The 26404-nt window shown below is 34.8% G+C and overlaps 1 long non-coding RNA gene across 2 annotated transcripts in view; it reads left to right on the top strand.

The window, feature by feature from the left end:
* The first annotated feature begins 349 nt into the window (after nt 1-349).
* The window catches only part of LOC131552372 (uncharacterized), a 38457-nt gene continuing 12402 nt past the window's right edge, over nt 350-26404 (top strand). Inside the window, exons 1-2 of one of the 2 annotated variants that reach the window (XR_009273950.1) lie at nt 350-701; nt 22794-22929. This is a non-coding gene — a long non-coding RNA (uncharacterized LOC131552372). Of the gene's footprint in view, nt 702-22793; nt 22996-26404 lie in introns of those variants that run through there. The other variant, XR_009273951.1, reaches the window with a different exon arrangement.

The raw sequence follows: 26404 nt of genomic DNA, 5'->3' as shown, positions 1-26404 counted from the left end.
TCACTCAGGTTATCAATCGGGGGGCGGGGCATCTACCGGTGTGACGTCAAACTGGGCAGAAAACTGCTAGAAAACTATATCCAAACACCATGTAAAAGTGAATTTTGTATGATAGGTTCCCATTTTAAGAATATTTAGATATTTAGACTGGAAAACAATACAAAAATGCTAATGAAAATATTTTTTGCAGTGTAGAAAGTTAAAAATAATATATTCCTCCAATAAAAGACAATTTACTGCTTAAATAACACATTTTAATTCAGTGCTTTAACAACAATATTAGCTCCGCATTTCTGCTTGTAACATCTTAAAGTACTTCTGTTGTAAGTTAATTAATGATTTTGTAAAGAAAAGGCCAGTGATTTTTCTTCCTATGGGAATTGATATTATAATTCTCGTTCTCTGTATTTTGATTGTGGATGATTTCCCCCCCCAGTAATAATATGCACAATATTATAACTAACACAATGCATGTTGTGTGATAACGCCCAGTGATTTTTGTATTTGTATATTTGAAAACTTGATAACTGCTTGTTCTTTATGCAAAATGTAGTGCATTTGCTTGTGAACTGAACACATTAACCGACTCTCTCTTATTCTGTTTCCCAAATAAATTTGGTTCTAGATGATTCTGCTTTTCATCTCCTCTTAAAGCCTCTGAAGACAATAGGATGTGAGCCTGTCACTGAATGACATGTGAGGTAATCTTTGCTTTAGTTTATAAGAAAAGCACGCTGCATTTCTTTAATAACGTTGACAGCGTCCCCATAGGGCAGTGTGTGTGTCAGTGTCGAGCTCAGGAGATCCTCCACGCTTCTGCTCGTGGCTATAGATGCTGAATGAATTTAAAGTGTCTGCTCGCTTTTTCACTGACCTGGTTTTGTAGAAATCTGCTGATGCATCTCTGCCGTCTCATGTGACCGCAGGCTTTCAGAGACATGGTTGGACTTTAGTGCAGACCTCCGGTCACAGTTTATGTACACTGTGTGAAATATTATGATCTGCCAACACAGGAGATGGACCCAGTGTCTTTATGACTGTCAGAAATGATTGACAGAACATTCAATTTTTATTTATATGTATATTACAGAATACACACTGCTGTATATGAACATTAGAAATACTAGATTTTAATTCATCTGATTATCTGAAAGGAAAAAATATTATTAATAATATTATAATTTAATAATAAATATTAAAAAATAACAATTTATCTGAAAGACAAAATAATAATATTTAGTTGGGGTTATTTTAGACTATTTAGATCACCCAAAACAGGGTTATTTAAGTTAACTGAAACTAAAACCATTAAAAAAACATTTAAAACAAACCTTAATTAAAATAAAATACAATAAAATATAGAAAACTTAATATTAATCATTATAAATGCACTTTATTTCAGTTAGTTGCTAAAGCAACATTTCTCATTTTTATGTAGTTTAACCTGATGCAAAACACAAATAAATAAATAAAAACTAGAAAAGAAAAATTCAACAATTCAAATTAATAAAAGCTATGTAGACAAAATAAATAGTAATAAAAATGACAAAACTACACATTAAAAATGACTAAAACGTTAACTAAAATTAAAATGACAACAGAAAATATAGAAATTCAACTAATGCAAGCCAATTCAAAATATTAATAAAAACTGTAATAGTATCTTAATTATACTAAGATGTTTTATATTACAAACAATTATTTATTACATTACAATTTATTCACATTACAATTATTATTACCATAATTACAATTTTTAATTCAAAAGAGCATTATTTTAACAAAAAAATAAAATAATGTAAAAATTAGGGCTGTCAGTCGATTACATTTTTTTAATCTAATTAATTACGTGATGTGTCGATTAATTAATCTAATTAATCGCAAAATAAATTTGACTGAAAAGATTATTTAAAGCTGTTGCTGTGTTAAATGAGAAAGTATCAAGTGGACATTACAAATTGTAGATTTAGAAATAAATATTTTATTGATTCAACATCAAATTTATTACACATAAACATTCAGGCTACAATGGCCTAACATAAACTATGAGAAACATATTTATTGTTCATACAATGAAAATCACTTTGTTTTTTTGAAAGTTTCTTTGGGTGAACTATCCTATTTTTATTATTATTATAATTTATTATTTAATTTTGTTATGAAATGATACTCTAAATAAGAAACTAAATGGTGGTCTTTATGAGTCTATTACTCGATTTGTTCACACGGCTGATTCATTCAGGAATGAAGTAAATGGCTCTCTTTATGAATTGGCCTTTGAATCATTGGTTCACATGATTCGTTCAAAACGTGGATTCATTCAGAAACTAAACACCGCTGTGCTGCTCGGGGACACGCAACAATTCTGCTATGGCTTTAAAGGTAATATGTCCTCTCTGCAATATTGAGCGTAAACACATAATATTGTGTTTCGAATATAACACACAATCAACTTCTTATTTACTGAACTGTTCTATAATATCTCATTTAAACTCGTGATATTCGGACAAAAACAGCACTCGTGTAATACTGCTCTCTCTGCTCGTGTGATATCGTATGTTATAAATATCAGACAGAGGCATTTTTTTGCAACAATATCTTGAATTTTAGGGCATAAGTGCATTTGTGGAGTTGTTGCCCTGCATCACTTGTCAGCATTCAGCCATATGAAATGTAAGATGATGTACAGGTCTGGGGGCGGGCCCAGTGTGTTAACTGTGTTAAAATATTTTAATCGCATTATTTTTTCATAACTAATTCATTGTTAGCGCGTTAAACTGACAGCCCTAGTAAAAATACTTACACATTTAACTTTTTTTGCATTGAATTCATGAGAATATGGGGTTCATTGTCATAAAAATCATGTCACAATGATCCAAAAATGGACCTAAATTGCATTTTCTATATGCTATATGTATGTGTGTGTGTGTGTGTGTCTTTTGATATTAGTGATAAAAATGACCCTGACTTTTGAAATGAGTGAGCAGAGATAACAGCCAATCTTGGGGTCATTCTCGTGTAAGAATAGTTTCCTGCCGTCAGAGAGGAAGTTAACTCATCTCTATTCCTTGCGGAGACGGCCAGGCCAAAGGTCAACAGTTGCAGTCTGTCCCAGTGATTGCGACAGGAAGCAGATCTTTGTGAAGAGACTGGTCTCTGAGGTCATTATACTTCATTCAGAGGAAGAGCTGCTGTTACTGCTCATTATTCTGCTCTCAGAACCACTCGGTAGTTTACAGTGGATCTCACTTCATGTGGACAGACATAATCAAACACTTCCCCAAAACAAATGAACCGTACATCAGCCTTTTCATGCACTATTTAGAGAGTTTCCTCTGATATAGCCTCAGACAGTAGGTTCATAGTCACTGACCATCTGATTTGTGTGGTTAAGGTTAGTGTGAACGATTTATTCCAAGTCAGCAACATCTAAACATCCTTAAAACAGGAAAAATAGGCCTGAGAAGCAAAGCTGCACTGCAGGACTTGCTTTCAGGGAAAGCGTCTTTAATACAGATGCATTTGTTCGGTTCCATTGGTAGATTTTGTTATTTGTTTTTAAGTATAACAGACATTTTTTGCACTATTCGTATATTAAAATTATATCCTTTTTGAAACTGGAACTCAACCCTGATTTGTGTGTGTGTGTGTTTTGGTCAGTTTGACTCACATTTGTTTGAAACACTGGTTAAACTCTTTATTTGTAACTAAAATCTGGTGGCTTTTTCTCATTTGGGGTGCATGCAAAGTTTCAACACTTATGTGTTTTGGAAAGGATTTACAATTTGTTTTGATTATTATTGATTAATTTTTTGAGAGCGAAAAGTATTAAAGTAAAAAATAAAAAAAACTCTCTGTTATAGGTCACTTTAATATTTAGTAATATTTTTTTAATTAATTTTTTTTTGATTTTCTAAAAAAATAAATAAATGAATAAATAAAAAAACCTTTATTGTAGGTCACTTTAATATCAAATTACAGTGTTATTTTTTTTAGCACTGATTTATTGGTTTTTGTTCATATTTTGAATTAGATTTTATTTTTATATTTTGTGTATTTGTTTAATAATTTTTTGTATTGTTTGTTGTTTTTAATATAGTGTTCATTCATTTTATTTAATTTTTAAATTCAGTTTATTTGATTTCAGTTATCAAGTTCAAGTTTATCTATATACCACATTCAAAAATAACAAATGTTGTACCAAAGTGCTGTACAATTAGGAAGACTGAAAATAGAAGTTAATCAAGTTGAACTAAACGAAAATGAAAAATGTTGCATTGCAGCTAGCTCAAGTAAAATGTTTTAATATGCATTTAATTTTATTTTAATTAACATTAATTTTGTCCCAAGAAATTAAAATCTTTTTTTGTATGTAACTATAATAGCTCTGGTACATTAGGACCTAGAACAAACCTAGTACAAATAATTGGCCTTGTTTTGCCCTCCAGGTGTGAAGATGCATCAAAACTAAAAATAGTAAAACGTGAAACCAATCTGAATCATTAAAATCACACACTGAAAACTAAACAAAAACCTTATTGTACATTTTTCCAGCTGTTTCTCTCATATAATTCTGGAATTGATGTTTAACCTGCTGTGACTTGAGGTTTGTCCTGCGTCCACGGGAATATTGACTTCCCTCCGCACTCTTATATCTGTGTTTAGAATATGCGCATATGTATGCGCTGTGTGTCAGGAGCGATTACGGCTGGTGCGGCTCGTCAATGAGAGCGCTGCCATCCTGATGTGGAAAGCAGGTGCTGTGGGACAGATGTCTTATTACTGCTGCTCGACAGGCCACACACACACACACACAGACACAGCATCGCTGCGAGTAAAGGAATTGCATCCCGTCTGCCTAAAACACTCCTCAGGGAAATTACATCATTTGAGGAGGAGAGTGTGCAGAAAGAGGGAGGAGTTTCGTTCCTGGATGATTTCATTAGCAGTGGAATAAAGTGCTGAGATGTTTAGGAGAATGTGCTCATGTGTGAGAGAAACTGAAGTGCGATTCGAGTTGGATTCCCTCATTTCTCTCTCTTTTATACACCCTTCATCCACTGGGTTTTCCTCAGTGGGCACTTTGGCAAAACAAAACCAAAAGGATTATTAATTATGAATGCTAAATTCTTCCTCAGCCTCTAGAATGAGTTGTTTTTGCAGTTTAGTTTCTATAAATGCTCTATATTACGGAGGAAGTTTTCTAAACGTTGCAGTATGTTTTCATAGCTCATAGCAATTCGTCCATTTATTTTTTCATTTAGTTCATTATTTTTTCATTTCAAATATTTCATCATTTATTTTGTTTTCAAACATTAACTCAAACAGCTTTAATTTTGTCTTTATTTTTCCAATTGGTTTAAAACTTATTTAATATATTATTGTTTTATTTTATTATTAAAACATTAAAAACTGTTTAATTAATGTTTTTAAAATAAAATAAAACTAAAATATAATTTTAAAAAAACAAAACTGGAAAATAAAAGTACAACTGTTTACTTTTATTTATTTATTCCAGTTAGTTAAAGAAAAAATATTTTATTTTTATTTATTTTTTTAAAACATTAAGTAAAATGTTTTAAATTTCTTTATTCATTTTTCCAGTTAGTTTAAATATTATTTATTTTTAAAATATTAACCAAATAAACTGTTTAAAATGTCTTAATTTATTAATTAAAAAATGTATTGATTGTAAAAATATATAACATTTTTGTTTGAATTTGATAATTCCATTATTTTATTTTTAAGTGTCACTCTCAGTCCTCCATATTTACAACCAAGTGAGTCTGAATGCTAGTTAGAGAATCTCAAGATGTTTCTCTGCTGTTTCAGCCATTTTTCCTGCTGAAATGGAGCTGTTCCTCCTCTGTAGCGCTGGTGAGGTTTTGCAGTGCCGTGTCAGTGATTGGTGATCTGTTTTCATTTGTCAGCTCTCTCTCACGGATGGTGGCACATGACAAAGTAGCTCGACACACTTGATGCCTGATTGATATTTCCATCCTTGGCGCTGTTGTTTTCCAGCAGGTGAATATGATATGGGAAATAGTACAGAGTGCTGTGGTTCTGCGGTTTCAGAGTTTTTAATACAGCTTATATTCATGAATGTGGAATAAACTTGAGTTTCATTTAGTTTTTGTAAGCTCCAAAACTCTTAAAGTGACAGTCCGCCCAAAAAAAATTGCATTTCTGGCCCCCAAAAAGTCATGAAATAAATAAATAACAAATATATATATGTGTGTGTGTGTGTGTGTGTATATATATATATATATATATATATATATAAATATATAAATATATGTATTTATACATATATATATATATATATATATATATATATATATATATATATACTGTGTATATATATATATATTATTGTTATTATTATAGTTAATATTTTGCCAGTTAAATATAATAGCCAATTTCATGAAACATGACAAGTTTTAAAAATCAATCAATCAATCAATCAATGAAAATTATTATAATTCAATTATTACAGTTATTATTTTGCCAATTAAATATAATAGCCAACTTCATTAAACATGACCAGGTCAAAAAATCTATCAATCAATAAATGAAAATAAAAAGATTAATTATTATTATTATTATTATTATTATTATTTGGCCAGAGAAATACAATAGTGAGTATGAAGGCATGGTAAATTTAATTCATTAATTAAATAAATTATCTAAAAATATATAATTAATAATAATAATGATTATTTTAATTATTATTGTTGTTATTATTATTGCCAGTCTTGTGAGATTCACCCATATAACAAGGAATTTCAGCAGAGCTAAATATAATTTTCAATTCCTATGATCATTTCAATGCACATTAATTTTCCTGCCAAAGCCTGCATATAATGTCACATAGGTCAGTTTGTCCCACATGTCAGTTTGCAGCAGTACATACTACAATCAGCATTGACTGTAGGGCTCCTAAATATAGACGCTGCAGAGCCGGAGCTCCTGTCTTCAGGCTACAAACTCCTCTGTGCCACTGACCTGCAGGGTTCGCTGGAAAAACATTTGTTTTCCTTTGCCCTTTTGTGTTCCAGGCTGGATCTCTCCGAGCTAATTGTTTAACACACTATATCTGATTTCCAAAGATTCAGCTGTTTTGACATCCAAGCATTTAGATGTTTTGACTTTTTCAGGGTTAAAGGGGAACCTGCATTTGTGCATTTGTGCATTTGCTTGTGAGTGAGCTCAACTGAATATATGCACCCTAGACACATTTGGCCTGGAGGGAAAGTTGGATGTGTGTGTGTTTCACTCTTCCTTTATATTTGTGTGTTGAGCTTGAATAAGTGCAAAACCCTAGTATAGTTTGCCAAGCTAGAAACCACTCCAAGTAACACTGGTCTGCATCAAATTTGCAGAATGAAATCCAGTGCTTGTTTCTTACTAATTTTAGGCTGCTGCTTCCAAAAATAGTACTTGTTTTGCTTGAGCAAGTTACACGTTTTTACAAAATATGTGCATTTTGTAGCATTTTTGCTTTCTCCAAATATTTGTAAGGTGAAAACTGGCACAAAGACATGATTACTTCTTCATCTGAGCCTGATTATAACATGTATGAACGATCCTGTAGACGTTGTTTAACTACGTAGATTGTAGTTTCTTTTAAAGAAATAAAGCATATAGACACACTTTTCAATCAAAGCATTTTGAAAATGTAAATGTCAAAATATAAGAAATATATTTGTTTAAAATTAATTTAGATTAAATTTGAATATTAGTAGGTATTGTTCTATTAAGAGATTAAAATATTAGTTGTGATTTAAAGTTTTTATTTATTTCTATTTTTTAAATATATCATACTTATAGCAACAGATATTGGAGTACAATTTATAAGAAAGTACCATTTCAGTCTTTCTACTTCAAATTTTCATGTTTTCATTTCATTCAGTGTGATACTTGCTTTTTCCTTGTAATTATTTATGAAATTTACTCTTTTTTTTTTTTGGAGTAAAAAAAATTGATGTGGGATTTACAAAAATTTCAGTGTACACTGAAAAAAAATCACTCAGAAATTGCTAGTAAATTTCACAAATAATTGCAAAGAAACAGCAAGTAACACATTGAATAAATAATGACATTTTACAGTAGAAAGACTGAAAATGTATTTTCATGTAAAACATGCTCCTAGAATCTTTGTTTTATTTGCAACTTCAAAAAATATATATATTTTTTTACAGTGTATAACTTAGGTGATTACAATTATTTTTTTGCAACCAGAGCACATTTTATCCCAAATAGGGTGACAGCATTAAACGTCAACAGATAAGTTTACACCAAATACAAGAAATAACACTATAGAAAACACTGTTTAAAGACTGATATTGCTGGTGACCAAACTGTTTCTCTCTCTACTCTTTTGAAGAACAAATGGTGTTTTATTCATCTGTCTGAAAGTTATACTCTGAATCTTTCCTCCCACTACAAAGACATTGAGCTCAAAGGCAGAGCCTCTCATTAGTGTGGGCGGATGAAGATCCTGGCAGCCTTTGTTATATGGAGAAAGCGCTGGAACAGCGTCTGTGAAGTTCGTCACCGGAGGGAGCGTCGGTCAGTTTAGATTGTGTTCCTCATCAGGAGACGGGAAGAATCCCAGGACGGCATGATTGATTTGCACTACAAAGTGAAAGTGAGGTATCATGTGTGACTCTAGAGGACAGACCACCCGAAATCATGAGACTGAGAACGCATGAACCGACCATCAGTATCAACGGTCCAAACCTACATTTCATTTCTTGATATACTAGAAAGTGTTTGTGACGAGCGGGTGTTTCAGGTCTGTTTCAATGATCAAAGATGAGTTTGATGTTCCGACTGCAGTTAAAATCTTGGCCGTTATTGAACACAGTGTAAAGTTCGTTGGCTATAGATCTTTAGCCATAGCCATCTTTATTTGACTCTCTAACTCTAGCACTCTTTTCTATAAATAAGAAAAATCTATAAATAAATAACACTAGCTTTTCTAATCTTTTTGCATTTTATCTATTTGTTTTCTTTTTATTTATTATACAATTAAGTAACAAAAGCAAAAAAGGCCTCTAACACTAGCTTGCTCTATTCTTTTTCTATTTAAAAAAAACCAAACAAACCTTGCTACGTATACTGCATTAAGCTAACTGAGACTTGTTATAGCACTTGCATATCATTGCTCTTTTGTTGATTTTGATTGCTTCCATTGTATTCATTTGTAAGTCGCTTTGGATAAAAGCATCTGCTAAATGACTAAATGTAAATGTATAGATGATGTTCTGATTCATATGTTGTTTTCTCCAGTTATTATAGACTGTCTGAACGTATTAATCATATTGTTCTATTAAGAGATAAAAATGTTGGTCTGTTTTGTTCTAAGTATTAATTAAAATTAGTGCTGTCAAATGATTAATTGCAATTAATCGCATCCAAAATAAACGTTTTTGTTTACATAATATACAGGTGCATCTCAATAAATTAGAATGTTGTGGAAAAGTTCATTTATTTCAGTAATTCAACTCAAATTGTGAAACTCGTGTATTAAATAAATTCAGTGCACACAGACTGAAGTAGTTTAAAAGTCTTTGGTTCTTTTAATTGTAATGATTTTGGCTCACATTTAACAAAAACCCACCAATTCTCAACAAATTAGAATATGGTGACATGCTAATCAACTCAAAACACCTGCAAAGGTTTCCTGAGCCTTCAAAATGGTCTCTCAGTTTGGTTCACTAGGCTACACAATCATGGGGAAGACTGCTGATCTGACAGCTGTCCAGAAGACAATCATTGACACCCTTCACAAGGAGGGTAAGCCACAAACATCCATTGCCAAAGAAGCTGGCTGTTCAAAGAGTGCTGTATCCAAGCATGTTAACAGAAAGTTGAGTGGAAGGAAAAAGTGTGGAAGAAAACGATGCCCAACCAACCGAGAGAACCGCAGCCTTATGAGGATTGTCAAGCAAAATCAATTCAAGAATTTGGGTGAACTTCACAAGGAATGGACTGAGGCTGGGGTCAAGGCATCAAGAGCCACCACACACAGACGTGTCGAGGAATTTGGCTACAGTTGTCGTATTCCTCTTGTTAAGCCACTCCTGAACCACAGACAACGTCAGAGGCGTCTTACCTGGGCTAAGCAGAAGTAGTACTGGACTGTTGCCCGGTGGTCCAAAGTCCTCTTTTCAGATGAGAGCAAGTTTTGTGTTTCATTTGGAAACCAAGGTCCTAGAGTCTGGAGGAAGGGTGGAGAAGCTCATAGCTTCAAGTTGCTTGATGTCCAGTGTTAAGTTTCCACAGTCTGTGATGATTTGGGCTGCAATGTCATCTGCTGGTGTTCATCCATTGTGTTTTTTGAAAACCAAAGTCTCTGCACCCGTTTACCAAGAAATTTTGGAGCACTTCATGCTTCCTTCTGCTGACCAGCTTTTTAAAGATGCTGATTTCATTTTCCACACTGCCAAAAGCACCAAAAGCTGGTTCAATGACCATGGTGTTGGTGTGCTTGACTGGCCAGCAAACTCACCAGACCTGAACATGAGAAAATGAGAAACGAGACCAAAAAATGCAGATGAGCTGAAGGCCACTGTCAAAGAAACCTGGGCTTCCACACCACCTCAGCAGCGCCACAAACTGATCACCTCCATGCCACGCCGAATTGAGGCAGTAATTAAAGCAAAAGGAGCCCCTACCAAGTATTGAGTACATATACAGTAAATGAACATACTTTCCAGAAGGCCAACAATTCACTAAAAATGTTTTATTGGTCTTATGAAGTATTGTAATTTGTTGGGATTTGTTGAGATAGTGAATTGGTGGGTTTTTGTTAAATGTGAGCCAAAATTATCACAATTAAAAGAACCAAAGACTTAAATTACTTCAGTCTGTGTGCACTGAATTTATTTAATACACGAGTTTCACAATTTGAGTTGAATTACTGAAATAAATGAACTTTTCCACGACATTCTAATTTATTGAGATGTACATACTGCGTATATTTATTATGCATATACTGTATAAATATACGCACATGCATGTATATATTTTGAAAATATTTACATGTATTTAGATGTTTATATGGACATTCATATAGTTTATATTATTTAAATTATTTAATATATAAACATAACACATTTTTATTTAATATATACATGCATGTGTATGTATTTATATATACATAATAAATATACACATAATAAATATACACAATACACACATGCATTATGTAGACAAAAAAACGTTTATTTTGAATGCGATTAATTGTTTGACAGCACTAATTAAAGTATCATTTGTTGTCACAGGTGAAAATTAAATTAAATTAAATTCAGTTTACTTTATTGTCATTGTACAACGAAATTCTGTCTGGTGAGTCTCAGTTACAAACTAATCAAAGAAAAGTCTTTAAGTGTAATTTAAATTGCATTTTACAATTTTAATCGGCAGTTACTTAAGTGACAGTGCTGAGAAATAAAGGTCATGGCTTTAATTTCAATAAGTTACGTCTGATGTCACGACTTTGTGGAACATGTTCATAGGTAATGTAATTTGGAGATCTGACTTCATGCAAAACTTTTAGAACTTAGTTCTAAAAAAAACAAAACTTTAGAATCATTTGAAATTGACAGATGCAACTTGGTTTGATATTTTGTGATGCAATGGAATTTTTTAGTCTGACTTAAGTGTCAAAATAATTTTTGGGGCCAATATAGGCTCGATGAGTTCAGAGCTACAAATATAAAGTGAAAGCCACAGATTATTACCTCAAATCTGCAATAAACTGCAGAACTGTTGCTCAATGTGTGGAACTGGATAATATGCTTGCAAACAAAATAAGCTTGCACTTGTATATCGGTGTGTGTAGTGTGCTGAGGAGTTGTGTGTTCCTCCGTACGGCGTGGACTGCTGTCACTGTGATTGATTTTGTGAATCCCGCTGGCTAGAGTCTGTGGCACATGAAAGGGCCTTCAGATGTTGAAGAGACCCACAATTCCCTCTGGTTCCTCAAACACTGGCCTTCTGTGCTTCTCATCTCCCAACCTGGTCTTCATTGCTTTTATAAATGCACACGCATCATGGTCTTTAGATTCTGAATGAGCTCCATACTGTATGAATTGTGTGATTGTATGAACACAATGCAGCTGAAATAGTGTTTTATAAATGTTCTTTTTGGCCATATGATCAAGCCAAAGAAGGATTTTTATATTTGCAAGAATTATTCCTCAAACTGTTCTGACTTGGTAACAGATTTCAATTCAAACTGAAAGGAAACAGTACTGTATCTTCTACTTTTTTCTTCTTTGTTAAACTGAAAGGAATAGTTCACTCAAAAATGAATATTTACTGAAAATGTCCTAACCCTCAGGCCATCCACAATGTAGATGAGTTTGTTTCTTCATCAGATTTGGAGAAATGTAGCATTGCATCAGTGTCTCAGCAATGGATGCTCTGCAGTGAATGGGTGCCGTCAGAATGAGAGTCCAAACAGCTGATAAAAACATCACAATAAACCACACCACTCCAGTCCATCAGTTAATGTCTTGAGAAAAGAAAAGCTGCGTGTTTGCAAATCCTTTTAATAAGATGTTTTAACTTCAAACTATTTTCGGCATAAATACAAGTCCATAATCCATAATAATGCTTCCTCCAGTGAAAAAGTCCACCTCCTGTTTTTCTTTCATATCAAAATCCACCAACACATTTATTTAGAGCTGTTTTGGCTTGTAAACGGTGCTTGATCTGTGCAGGTTTCTCTCCTGATTCAGACGAGATTACTTTATCACTGGAAGAAGTGTTATTATGAATCATGGACGCGTATGTTGATCGGAAGCAACATTTCAAAGTTAAAACATCTTAACGATGGATTTGTTTCTTACAAACACACAGCTTTTGTCTTCTCAAGATGTTAATTGACCGTTCGCAGGGAGCTTGATTGACAGGCGATGTGACCAATCAGAACGCAGATATTATGTGCCGTTGCTGCTATCCACAGTAACGGCAATAAGCTAAGGAATTCCTTTAAAGTACTTGTTATGCATACCAGAAAATTGTTCTGTGGACAAAATCCTGTGAACTTCGCCCCGATCGAGAGCTGTATGTGCACATGTGCGCGCATCTGTTATCAATGCAGCTAACCTCGTGTCGCTTCATCTTCCCATTCATTAAACTATGACAGGTCCTTTACTTCAAAAAACGGTCATTGTATAGTGATGAAACTATGGCGCCATGTGCTTTTTTAAACCATTTCATAGGTTTCACGTTATATTGTTGGCTTGGAAAATATGTAAATGCGCATATATAGCCACAGCTGTATCCCTTCTAGCCTTAACCACAAATCAGGCAGGAGAGTAAATTAACTTCGGTGGACTTAAACTTGAGAAATGGTGTGTTCTGCGGTTGACATAAAATACTTTCTGATGTTTATTCATCTTCATTTTGTGCTGTGGTGTGTAGTGTGAGAGCGGCATTGTTTGTCGGGATAGCAACAGTAACTAGGAGCGAACGGTCAGTTGATGGACTGGAGTGGTGTGGATTACTTGTGGATTATTGTGATGTTTTTATCAGCTGTTTGGACTCTCATTCTGACGGCACCCATTCACTGCAGAGCATCCATTGCTGAGACAGTGATGCAATGCTACATTTCTCCAAATCTGATGAAGAAACAAACTCACCTACATCAATCTTACCATCTTACCATTGATATCTAGCAGTTGTTCTGATGCTCCAGCTGTGATATAAATAGAATCAATCTGCTCTGTTCTGAAATGAACGCAGTTACTCCATCACATCACATTATTTTGAGACTCTTAACTGGATGTGAATAAAACCTCTAAAAGCAGAAAAGGACGAGGTGGAAACCAGGCTCTTTCATTCTTCTGAAAGGTATTAACATACAGGAAATGACTACTTAGGATTTATTCAATTATTCAATTTTCAAAAGGTCTGTCTTGAAGTAGGAAAAGTGCCATGTATAATTTACCTCATCACACTCTCATTACAAGATGCTTTTAATGTCTTTGACAGTCTTCTTGGTCTGGTCTTGGATTTCAGATTGTGCTCATTTGAAGTAGTCAGATGTTGTGTTTCAGAGAATATGAATGCATCTGTGAATGCAGATAATGTGAAATCTGTGAAAATAGAGCCTCATATCACAAGTCAAGTCAAGTCACCTTTATTTATATAGCGCTTTTACAATACAGATTGTGTCAAAGCACTTAACAGTATCAAATTGGAGGATAGAGTGTCAGTAATGTATAATGATAAGATTAAACACTCAATTTTCAGTTAAAGGCATTTCATTATTGAATTCAGAGATGTCATTGTCTAGCTCAGTTTAGTTTAAATAGTATCTGTGCAATCAAATCGGCGATAATCGCTAGAAATTAAGTGTCCCCAACTGAGCAAGCCAGAGGCGACAGCGGCAAGGAACCAAAACTCCTCTGAGACATAATGGAGAAAAACCTTGGGAGAAACCAGGCTCAGTCGGGGCCAGTTCTCCTCTGACCAGACGAAACCCGCAGTTCAAAAGTTTCTATTTCTATTTTAATTTTGTTGCAATTTCTAACAATAGTAGTATTATGTAGTTAGGTATTTTATTATATTTTAGTTATTTTGTTATTTTTGGTTGATATATCTGGGGATATATCTCTGGGGTCATCCGGGCGTCCTGGTCTCCGCCCGACGATCAGGGCCGCAGACGTCACCTCCGGCGCCGACCCACCATCTGATCGGACACGGACCGAGAAACAGACTAGGAAAAAACAGACAAACATTAGCGCAGATGCCATTCAACTTACGATGTAACGAGTACATCGTGTGTTATGGGGAGTGTTCGGTTCCGGTTGATCTAATTAATGCAGCCTAACAATCCTTTAACGGATTTGAATAATAGAAGCGTATTAATGTGTTATGTGTAAGCCAGGCTAAAGAGATGGGTCTTTAATCTAGATTTAAACTGACAGAGTGTGTCTGCCTCCCGAACAGTGTTAGGTAGACTGTTCCAGAGTTTGGGTGCTAAATAGGAAAAGGATCTGCCGCCCGCAGTCGATTTTGATATTCTAGGTATTATCAAACGGCCAGAGTTTTGAGAACGCAGCGGACGTGGAGGACTATAATGCGATAAGAGCTCGCTCAAGTACTGAGGAGCTAAACCATTCAGGGCTTTATAAGTAATTAACAAGATTTTAAAATCTATCCGATGCTTGATAGGGAGCCAGTGCAGTGTTGACAGAACCGGGCTAATATGGTCATATTTCCTGGTTCTAGTAAGGACTCTAGCTGCTGCATTTTGGACCAACTGTAGTTTGTTGATCAAGCGTGCAGAACAACCACCCAATAAAGCATTACAATAGTCTAACCTTGAGGTCATAAACGCATGAATTAACATTTCTGCATTTGACGTTGAGAGCATTGGTCTAATTTAGATATGCTTTTGAGATGAAAAATGCAGTTTTACAGATGCTAGAAACATGGCTTTCAAATGACAGATTGCTATCGAACAGCACACCTAGGTTCCTGACTGATGAAGAAGAATTGACAGAGCAGCCGTCAAGTGTTAGATAATGTTCTAGGTTACATGTGGGGTTTTAGGTCCGATAATTAACACCTCTGTTTTTCAGAATTTAGCAGTAAAAATTACTCGTCATCCAGTTTTTATATCGACTATGCATTCCGTTAGTTTCTCAATTTGGTGTGTTTCACCGGGCCGAAGAAATATAGAGCTGAGTATCATCAGCATAACAGTGAAAGCTAACACCATGTCTCCTGATAATATCTCCCAAGGGTAACATATAGAGCGTGAAAAGTAACGGCCCTAGTACTGAGCCTTGAGGTACTCCATACTGCACTTGTGATCGATATGATACCTCTTCATTCACTGCTACGAACTGATGGCGGTCAGATAAGTACGATTTGAACCATGCTAAGGCACTTCCACTAATGCCAACAAAGTTTTGTAGTCTATTCAAAAGAATGTCGTGGTCGATAGTGTCGACGCAGCGCTAAGATCCAGTAGAACTAATAAAGAGATACAACCACAATCAGATGATAGAAGCAGGTCATTTGTAACTCTAATGAGAGCAGTCTCAGTACTATGATACGATCTAAATCCTGACTGGAATTCCTCACAGATATCATTTTTCTCTAGGAAGGAATATAATTGTGAGGATACTACCTTTTCTAGTATCTTTGACAGAAAAGGGAGATTTGAGATCGGTCTGTAATTAACTAGATCTTTGGGGTCAAGTTGTGGTTTTTTAATGAGAGGCTTAATAACAGCCAATTTGAAGGTTTTGGGGACATATCCTAATGACAATGATGAATTAATAATAGCCAAAAGAGGATCTATGACTTCTGGAAGTAGCTCTTTTAGTAGTTTAGATGGAATCGGGTCTAACATACATGATGTTGGTTTAGATGATTTAACAAGTTTATACAATTCTTCCTCTCCTACAGTAGAGAATGAGTGGAATTGTTCCTCAGGGGGTCTATAGTGCGCTATCTGATGCGATACTGTAGTTGACGGCTGCAGGGATACAATTTTATCTCTGATAGTATCGATCTTGGAAGTGAAGTAGTTCATAAAGTCATTACTGCTATGCTCTTGGGAAATGCCAACACCTGTTGATGCTTGATTTTTCGTTAATTTAGTTACTGTATTGAATAAATATCGGGGGTTATGTTTGTTTTCTTCTAGAAGAGACGAAAAGTAATCAGATCTAGCAGTTTTTAATGCTTTTCTGTAGGATAGGGTACTTTCCGCCAAGCTAAACGAAATACCTCTAATTTAGTTTTCCTCCAGCTGCGCTCCATTTTCCGGGCTGCTCTCTTTAGGCGCGAGTGTGCTCATTATACCACGGTGTTGGACTCTTATCCTTAATCTTCCTTAAGCGTAAAGGAGCAACCGCATCTAAAGTGCTAGAAAAGAGAGAGTCCATAGTTCCTGTTACATCATCAAGTTGTTCTGAGCTATTGGATATGCTGAGGAACTGAGATAAGTCAGGAAGATTATTTATAAAGCAGTCTTTTGTGGTAGAGGTAATGGTTCTACCATATTTGTAACAAGAAGTTGGCTTTACAGCTTTAGCTATATGGAATATACAGGAGACTAGATAATGATCTGAGATATCATCGCTCTGCTGCAAAATTTCAACGCCACTGACATCAATTCCATGTGACAGTATTAAATCTAGAGTATGATTTCGACAATGAGTAGGTCCTGACACGTGTTGTTTAACACCAATTGAGTTTAGAATGTCTATAAATGCTGATCCCAACGAATCTCTGTCATTATCAACATGGATATTAAAATCACCAACGATTAGGACTTTATCTGCAGTCAGCACTAACTCTGATAGAAGATCAGAAAATTCTTTAATAAAGTCTGTATGGTGCCCTGGTGGCCTGTATACAGTAGCCAGTACAAACATCACAGGGGATTTATCATTAACACTTGTTTCTTTGGATAACGTTATATGAAGCACCATTACTTGAACGAATTATACTTGAAACCCAACCTCTGAGAGATACTGAAAATATTTCTATAAATTGTAGCAACACCTCCCCCTTTACCTTTTGGACGCGGTTCATGTTTGTAACAGTAATCTTGGGGTGTAGACTCGTTTAAAGTAATGTAATCATCTTGTTTTAGCCAGGTTTCTGTCAGACAAAGCACATCTAGTTTATGGTCAGTGAACATATCATTTACAAAAAGTGCTTTTGAAGAAAGGGATCTAATATTTAATAAGCCAAGCTTTATCATGTGTTTATCTGTATTATATCGTTTTTTATTTGTTGAACATCAATTAAATTGTTACTATTACTTTGGTTTGGATGTTTTCTGTATTTTCTAGTTCGGGGAACAGACACAGTCTCTATAGTGTGATATCTAGGTGAAAAAGTTTCTATGTGCTGAGAGTTAACTGACTTTGGTGGCGTGAGGCGGCTAGCAGACGATCGGTTTAGCCAGTCTGTCTGCTTCCTGACCTGGGCTCCAGTTAGTCAAGTACAAACTCTAAGACTATGTGCCATATTTCTAGAGAGAAGAGCGGCACCACCCCAAGAGGGATGAACACCATCTCTTTTCAACAGGTCAGGTCTGCCCCAAAAATTCTTCCAATTGTCTATAAAGCCTATGTTATTTTGCGGGCACCACTTAGACATCCAGCCATTAAGTGACGACAGTCTGCTATGAATCTCATCGCCACGGTAAGCAGGGAGCGGACCAGAGCATATTACAGTGTCTGACATCGTACTTGCAAGTTCACACACCTCTTTAACATTATTTTTGGTGATCTCCGACTGGCGAAGTCGAACATCACAGTTTAGGTACCAACAATTCTGACCATGTGTTTATATAAATCCCTTTGATCTTTTATTTAAAAAATTCACAAAAATCTAACCTTTCATTGGAGAATAAGAATTTAAAATGGGAGGAAATATCATTGTGAATGTTTTGGTTTTTCTCAGGTTTTTCTCTAATACACATTGGCCACAATTAACGGTACCCTTTTACTCAATACTTTTTGAAACCTCCATTTGCCAAAATAGTATAGGAGTTTTCTCCTATAATGCCTGACAAGAGATCAGAGACCATTCCTTCATCCAGAATCACTCCAGACCCTTTAGATTCCCAGCTCCATGTTGCTGCTTCTTCTCTTCAGTTCACCCCACAACGTGTACTTGAGAAAAACATTTATTTCATAATGAGATTTTCCCCCATTTTCAATTGTTTTAGCTCAATGAAAGGTTAGATTTGTGATCTAAAAAAAAACAAAAAAAAGGGTGCAAACAATTCTGACCACGTGTGTGTGTGTGTGTGTGTGTGTGTGTATATATATATATATATATATATATATATATATTTACACACACACACACACACACACTCACACACACACACACTTCATTTGGCCCTTTTAGTGGTGTTAAAATTACATCGTATTGCCTTTAAAAGTCGACATGAAACAATATTCACAACCAATTTTATGTCTGTAATGATGTATTTCTGAGTGGAACAGGATATTAAAAATGAAATGAATGGTGTGAATTGTGATTTTCATGTCGACTTTAAGGCAAAAACATCATAATAACAGATGGTGCTCCACTTTCTCATGGTCACCTCTCGCCAGCGTCTTATCTGTATGTGCCTCGGGCTCCACTAATAACACGACTGTCATGTGAAATAGCTGGAGGGAAAAGAGAGAGAGAAATAGAGGAATAATGAGAGGAATCTCAGAGGAATCAGACATAAGAACTCATCTCCAGATTACTCTGGTTCCTCTTCAACCAACTGAGAGGATGATAGAAGACTTTGTGTCCAGCATCATTATTCCTGAATCCATTGTGGAAATGATGGAGACAATAACAACATCTTGTCTTCCAAGCCTCACTGTTTAATTTAAATATTTATTTGGTTGTGTTTTATGAGTTTAGATCAGTGTTGTTTTAGTATCAGTGAGATACTATTATAGTTTATATATATATATATATACACACAGTGAGGAAAATAAGTATTTGAACACCCTGCTATTTTGCAAGTTCTCCCACTTAGAAATCATGGAGGGGTCTGAAATTGTCATCGTAGGTGCATGTCCACTGTGAGAGACATAATCTATTAAAAAAAATCCAGAAATCACAATGTATGATTTTTTAACTATTTATTTGTATGATACAGCTGCAAATAAGTATTTGAACACCTGAGAAAATCAATGTTAATATTTGGTACAGTAGCCTTTGTTTGCAATTACAGAGGTCAAACGTTTCCTGTAGTTTTTCACCAGGTTTGCACACACTGCAGGAGGGATTTTGGCCTCCTCCACACAGATCTTCTCTAGATCAGTCAGGTTTGTGGCCTGTCGCTGAGAAACACGGAGTTTGAGCTCCCTCCAAAGATTCTCTATTGGGTTTAGGTCTGGAGACTGGCTAGGCCACGCCAGAACCTTGATATGCTTCTTACAGAGCCACTCCTTGGTTATCCTGGCTGTGTTCTTGGTCATTGTCATGTTGGAAGACCCAGCCTCGACCCATCTTCAATGCTCTAACTGAGGGAAGGAGGTTGTTCCCCAAAATCTCGTAATACATGGCCCCGGTCATCCTCTCCTTAATACAGTGCAGTCGCCCTGTCCCATGTGCAGAAAAACACCCCAAAGCATGATGCTACCACCCCATGCTTCACAGTAGGGATGGTGTTCTTGGGATGGTACTCATTATTCTTCTTCCTCCAAACACGTTTAGTGGAATTATGACCAAAAAGTTCTATTTTGGTCTCATCTGACCACATGACTTTCTCCCATGACATCCAAATGGTCATTGGCAAACTTAAGTCGGGCCTGGACATGTGCTGGTTTAAGCAGGGGACCTTCCATGCCATGCATGATTTCAAACCATGACGTCTTAGTGTATTACCAACAGTAACCTTGGAAACGGTGGTCCCAGCTCTTTTCAGGTCATTGACCAGCTCCTCCCGTGTAGTTCTGGGCTGATTTCTCACCTTTCTTAGGATCAGTGAGACCCCACGAGGTGAGATCTTGCATGGAGCCCCAGTCCGAGGGAGATTGACAGTCATGTTTAGCTTCTTCCATTTTCTAATGATTGCTCCAACAGTGGACCTTTTTTCACCAAGCTGCTTGGCAATTTCCCCGTAGCCCTTTCCAGCCTTGTGGAGGTGTACAATTTTGTCTCTAGTGTCTTTGGACAGCTCTTTGGTCTTGGCCATGTTAGTAGTTGGATTCTTACTGATTGTATGGGGTGGACAGGTGTCTTTATGCAGCTAACGACCTCAAACAGGTGCATCTAATTTAGGATAATAAATGGAGTGGAGGTGGACATTTTAAAGGCAGACTAACAGGTCTTTGAGGGTCAGAATTCTAGCTGATAGACAGGTGTTCAAATACTTATTTGCAGCTGTATCATACAAATAAATAGTTAAAAAATCATACATTGTGATTTCTGGATTTTTTTTTTTTAGATTATGTCTCTCACAGTGGACATGCACCTACGATGACAATTTCAGACCCCTCCATGATTTCTAAGTGGGAGAACCTGCAAAATAGCAGGGTGTTCAAATACTTATTTTCCTCACTGTATATATATTTGATATTTAGTCTTTAGTTTTGTATTTTCCGTTTAGTATAATTTTGTTGGATATTTTTGTAATTTTTATTTTTTATAGTTTTTACTTTTAATTTCAGTTTTAGTTATTTTAACACATCAAGTTAAACTAAATAAAACATGTAAAAAAAAAAGAAGAAATGTTGCCATATATACTGTATGTATGTATGTATATATATATATATATATATATACATACATACATATATATATATATATATATATATATATATATATATATATTATTTTATTATTTTTAAGTTATGAAAATGTTTTATTTATGGTTTAATTTTAAGTTTTTGTTTAGTTAACTATATTAACCTTGGTTTAGATACATAATTTTTTTTTGTTGTTGTTGCTATGATTTTTGCACGGATGAATTATGAATATGATAAACATTTTCTTCTGAAATTTGTACAGCATCAGGAGTTTTGTGTGAGGTCAAAAAAGTTCCCTATGCCGATTAAGCTCATTTTGGGTTAAAATTTAATCAAATATTGAAAAAATTACTAAATCTAACCCAACAGTTGGGTTAGTCCATATTTGACCCAAAGTTGGGTTGAAACAACTCAGTTTTTTAGAGTGATCTTTCTTTGAAGAGCATGAGTTTGGCAGTAGCTGAGATAACACTACATGTGTTCTGTGTGAATGCATCGGATGGTTTTTGGAGCATGTTGTTTCCAGACGTGTTCCTGATAGTGGCAGGTTGAGGATTATGTAAAGTGTGAAAGGAGGAAGCGTGTGCCATGCTGTCATACATTAAGCCATACATACGGTTTGACTATCACTGAAAACACAAGCACATCAGAGCTAATGAGTTGAATTTTACTTCTGTAATGTGACATTTTTCAGAGTGAAACATATTGAATGTTGAATCGAAGTATGTGTGTGTATCAAGACTACCATAGTTAACTAAAAATGAAAACATAAACCATAAACAGTTTTGTTAATAAAATAAAATAATAAAAATGAATGCTAACTGAAATAATAAAATAAAACTTATTTTATTTCAGATAGTTTCAGATAATTTCTCATTTTCATTTAGTTTTAACGTGATGTACTAAAATAACTTAAACTGATATTAATATGATATAATATGTGTTTGTGTCTAAAAATAAAAACAAATTCAACATATTAATAAAATCTATATTGTATCTTTAAAATGTCAAATAACCATATTATTAGTATATATATAGTATTTAAATAGTGCTATTTGTTGCACTTCATTTTTAGGTAATATTTTTTACTTGTTTTCCAGTAAAAATTAAATATGCTCAAATTTTAATAAAATGAAAAGAAAATGGAAAATATAAAATAAATATAATATTTAAATAGTACTATTTGTTGTAGTGCATTTTTAGTCAAAAATGTTTTACTGTTTTCCAGTAAAAAAAAATACATAAAGATAAACAGATTAAAAAGAAGCTAAATTGCAAAAAAAAAAAAAAAATATATATATATATATATATATATATATATCTTAAATACTTTTTTTTATTATTACCTCACAAATTGTTTTGTTTTATTTTAAGCACAAATCTAACCAAATTTAGTGTGCTTTGTGCTTGTTTTTGCAGTGTTTGGACAAATCATGCACAATAAGAGCAGAAGCATATATAGTAGTCCATTTCAATTTGATGCTTACTCTAAAGTTTGTATCACTGGGTTTTATTTGCTCTCATTTCTCTCTCTTGTAGCTCAGATGACATGAGAGAGTTGAAGCTCAACATGGGAGCGACTCTGGCAGGAATCCACTGAACACAGGGCGAGATGGAGGGCGTGTGGCGCAGCCGTCCCACTGAGCTCAAAATGGTCCCAGATGGGCTGTGACAGGTTTGACGGGTGGCCGCAGATCTCCGGTGTCAGTGTTTCCAGGGGGAGGATTATTTTGGGCTTCTGGTGAGACTGTGTCCTCGGGCACCATTTTGCACATTTCTGAGTTGCTGGTGTGGCAACAAAAATAAAATGCAGCTAATTGGATTCTATCAGAGTCACACAAAGCCCAGAGTAATGCAGCACTGGAAATACACCCGACAGCTTCATGTTAATCTTCTGAGCTCAAGGGTTTATCAATAATTATTCATCAGCGGAAACAATCAAGCACGAACAGAAGCAGTAGAAAAGCTGTTGGATGATTGAATGAAAACTGCATAGAGCTGTTGTAAAAGCAATTAGGTATTCTGTTATAAATACACTTTTGTCTTGGTATTTTAAAACATAGTAGCCTTAGAATTATCTTTCTAAAAATGTTTGGCTATTAAAAATTCAGGTAGTTTCAAGTTTCAATACTTTCACCCCAAAAGCTAAGGGAAAAAATTCAAAAAATATATTTTATGGGCCATTTGGATTTTTTGCATCATTGTAACATTATTTCCATTACATTTTCATGACATTTTTCTTCTCAAATTCTCATTACTGCAATGCCACAAAAACAGTGTTAAGTTTAATTATAAAATTAAACTTAAAAATAAATTTCATTCAGATCATGTTTAGTTGAAATAATGCTTGAAATAAAATAAAATATAAATGTTACACAAAAAGCTTTAAAACTGAATTTAAAAAAAAATAGGTATATATATATATATATATATATATAACTTTTTTTTTTAATTATTTTTTTTATAATTGCAATAAACCTCAAAATAAAACAAATTAAATATAAAAATTAGAGGAAAAACTTAAACTTGACAAACTTAAATAAAAAAAAGAAAATGAGAAATCTTGCCTTGAAATATTTGAATAATATCTGAAAACAAAAATGAATAAAAATAACAAAAGCACATAACTAAATTACTAAAATGTAAACTAAAATGAAAAATAAAACTGACAATAGTAATAAATACTATAATAGTATATAAATAATACTAAAATAACATTGCATAACAGTTGTATTTAAATTGTAAAGCATGTAGTTACACATAATGATTTATTGTAATGCCTTTATGTTGATAAAAATACTGCAATCCATTTAAAAATACCTGTATTACAGTAAATTACTATTGAGAATAATTGAATTTACGAAAAATTGCAAAAGAAATTTTAAATGCAAAAAAAAAAAAGTAATTTCAGTGGGATTTTATATTCGTTCTTCATTTTGTAGTGACTTGTGAGATGTTCGGGACAGGTTTTGTGAGATTCACCAGTGAACATGTATTTATCACTCCAAATGACTGTATTCCGCTGATGCATGAGTGTGGACAGTGTCAAAATGGCTTTCCTGCTGCTGTTATCACCAGAGTCTGGTGATACTTTGACCCTCACAATTTATGAGCTGCTCCGTTGATAAATGATGTCACAAAATAAATCATGTAGTGCTCCAAAAGCCAACAGCAATCAATACACAAATCGTCATGTGTGAGTATTTACAGGCAGCGGCCGGAGAGGTCACTGCCGATAGAGCAGCATGTCATCATTTCTGAGCTCTTTGAGATGATTGGATTTTTCCTATTTAAGACAGAGAGTGCTGTGTCAATCACATTATGTGAGGTCAGTGTGTAAATCAGTGCTAAATTAGTTGCTCAGTGAGCGTGAAATATATTTCAGTGGGGTGAGAGGCTATTTGGACATTTTCTTTGCAATACTTTGGAATATCATGGAATATGAATACGGAAATCAGATCTCACCATGTTATGCATTAAAAAACCAAGGTGTTACCATCACTACTTCATTGCATCACCACAGAAAGGCATATACATGCATTCCCCAGATTACGACAGACATGATCTTTGGTGTATTGGGTCAAAAACAGGTTGTTCTGAATCAATGCAATGACATTTTTCTTCCTGACTCATCAATAGTTATTGAGATTGTGACAACAGTCAGATGCTCCTGTGTGGTTCCTTTGGAAATACATTAGCATAATGTCTGTATATAAAGTTCAGGGGCCTCATTTATAAAGCATGCGTACGCTCAGATTTGATCTTAGAGTGTGCGTATGCTTAAATCCACGCCAACGCTCATTTTTGTAAAAACTGGCTTTGGCGTGGAGAAGTATTTAGCGTCACGTCAGGGTCTGAGCAGACATGCGCACTTTTTCTTGTTCGAGTACTGCAGGTTTTTGAAAATTTAAGCTGTTCTTGCAGCTCGCTGTTCTAAATTAAAGAATTTGGATGATGGCTGGTGATCTTTTACATGTTAATGACATTAATTAGGAGTTGTTTGCAGGGCAGAGAGCTGAAACCATTCATTTCCGCGCATGTTCAAGATAATTTGTGATTCATAGATTTCACATCTGAAAGAGATGCATATGTGTGTTTTCTGTACGTACGTTCATTTTACAATACATTACAATACATTTTACTCATATCTGAGAGATGATCGTAAGATCAATTGTAGGATGGATGCGGCCCCTGGAGTTTGTGTCAGAACTTTTCCCGCTGTCAGGTGTTGTTTTAAACTCCAGGCCAGCAGAGGACACTCTGACACCACTGCTAACTGATGCTGCCCTCCTCTGAAGGAGCAGCTGCATTTTGGAATCAGGTTATGAAGGCTGTAAATACCTGGGAAAAAAGTTTAAAAAACATTACTTTATGATAACTGTTCCAACCACTAGTGTACTAGTGCATGAAACCACTCAGAACACAATAGCAACAGCATAACAACATTCTAAAAACCCACCCAGAACACCATAGCAACATTCTAAAAGCACCCAGAACGCCATAGCAGCATTCTAAGAACACCATAGCAACAGCATAGCAACATTCTAAAAACCACCCAGAACACCATAGCAACAGCATAGCAACACTCTAAAAGCACCCGGAACGCCATAGCAACATTCTAAAAACACTCGGAATGCCATAGCAACAGCATAGCAACATTCTAAAATCACCCAGAACACCATAGCAACAGCATAGCAACGTTCAAAAAAATCATCCAGAACACCTTAGCAATGTTGCTATGCAGTTGCTAGGGTGTTCTGGGTGGTTTTAAAAAATGTTTTTAGACATTTTCTTCTCAATTCTTTGGAATATCATGGTATATATAAATACGGAAATCAGTTTTCACATTTCTAGGCATTCTGGTTGATTTTTAGCACGTTGCTATGCAGTTGCTAGGGTTGTTTTGGGTGCTTTCTAACCTGTTGCTATGCAGTTGCTTGCAGTTGTCAAAATATCCAGAATTCATCTTTTAATGTTAAATATTAAGACGTTACAATCATCTCACCCCCCCATTTCTAGGGCATTCTGGCAGATTTTTAGCATGTTGCTATGCAGTTGCTTGGGTGTAGGTCAGGTGACAGCAGGTTGGCCCGTGTGGTTTGTATTCATTTCCGGCTGATCACAGAGGATAACAGGAGAAAATGTATGTG

This window comes from Onychostoma macrolepis, chromosome 13 (assembly GCF_012432095.1).
Source record: "Onychostoma macrolepis isolate SWU-2019 chromosome 13, ASM1243209v1, whole genome shotgun sequence".
Classification (NCBI taxonomy): Eukaryota; Metazoa; Chordata; class Actinopteri; order Cypriniformes; family Cyprinidae; genus Onychostoma; species Onychostoma macrolepis.
The sequence above is the reverse complement of the archived record's forward strand: the minus strand, read 5'-3'. Positions and strand labels throughout refer to the sequence as shown.